We start from the raw sequence: 727 nt of genomic DNA, 5'->3' as shown, positions 1-727 counted from the left end.
CACACACACACACACACAAAGAGACACACACACACACACACACACACAGATACACATACACACACACACATACACACACACACATTTATCTCCATAAATTACACCTTTGGCTATATAAGTAAAGATGACTTGACAAAAGCAGGATCAGTGAACTCACCAGACTTCCATTTAAAAAACTGCATTTTTATCATCGTAAAACACACTTCATTCAAAGTGGACAGAAACTAAATAAAAATATTAAAAGTCGTCTTGGTTCATCTTTCCACTGTTCCAACAATCACCACTCTGGTTTGGTTGAAATAATCCCTTAATTCACCCATTTACATGTGGAAATATGCTGGCTCTATACACGCTAAAAGTACTGATTATTTACATGGAGTCTGGTGGAAATATGCTGGCTCTATACATGCTAAAAGTAGAGATTATTTACATGGAGTCTGGTGGAAATATGCTGGCTCTATACACGCTAAAAGTACTGATTATTTACATGGAGTCTGGAGGAAATATGCTGACTCTATACACGCTAAGTGTGAAATAACAACAGAGTGAAAACATTGTAATGTCCCCTTATGGGATTAATACATTATTATTATTATTATTATTATTATTTAAAGACAAAACGTGCTTTTTTTTGACACTTTTGTCACTTTTCGTGACGTTTTTGAAGCCTTTTCAATTCAATTAATTTTATTTATAGTATAAAATCATAACGAGTTATCTCGAGACA

The sequence above is a fragment of the Sander lucioperca genome, chromosome 13 (assembly GCF_008315115.2).
Source record: "Sander lucioperca isolate FBNREF2018 chromosome 13, SLUC_FBN_1.2, whole genome shotgun sequence".
Taxonomy (NCBI): Eukaryota; Metazoa; Chordata; class Actinopteri; order Perciformes; family Percidae; genus Sander; species Sander lucioperca.
Note: the sequence above shows the minus strand (reverse complement) of the source record.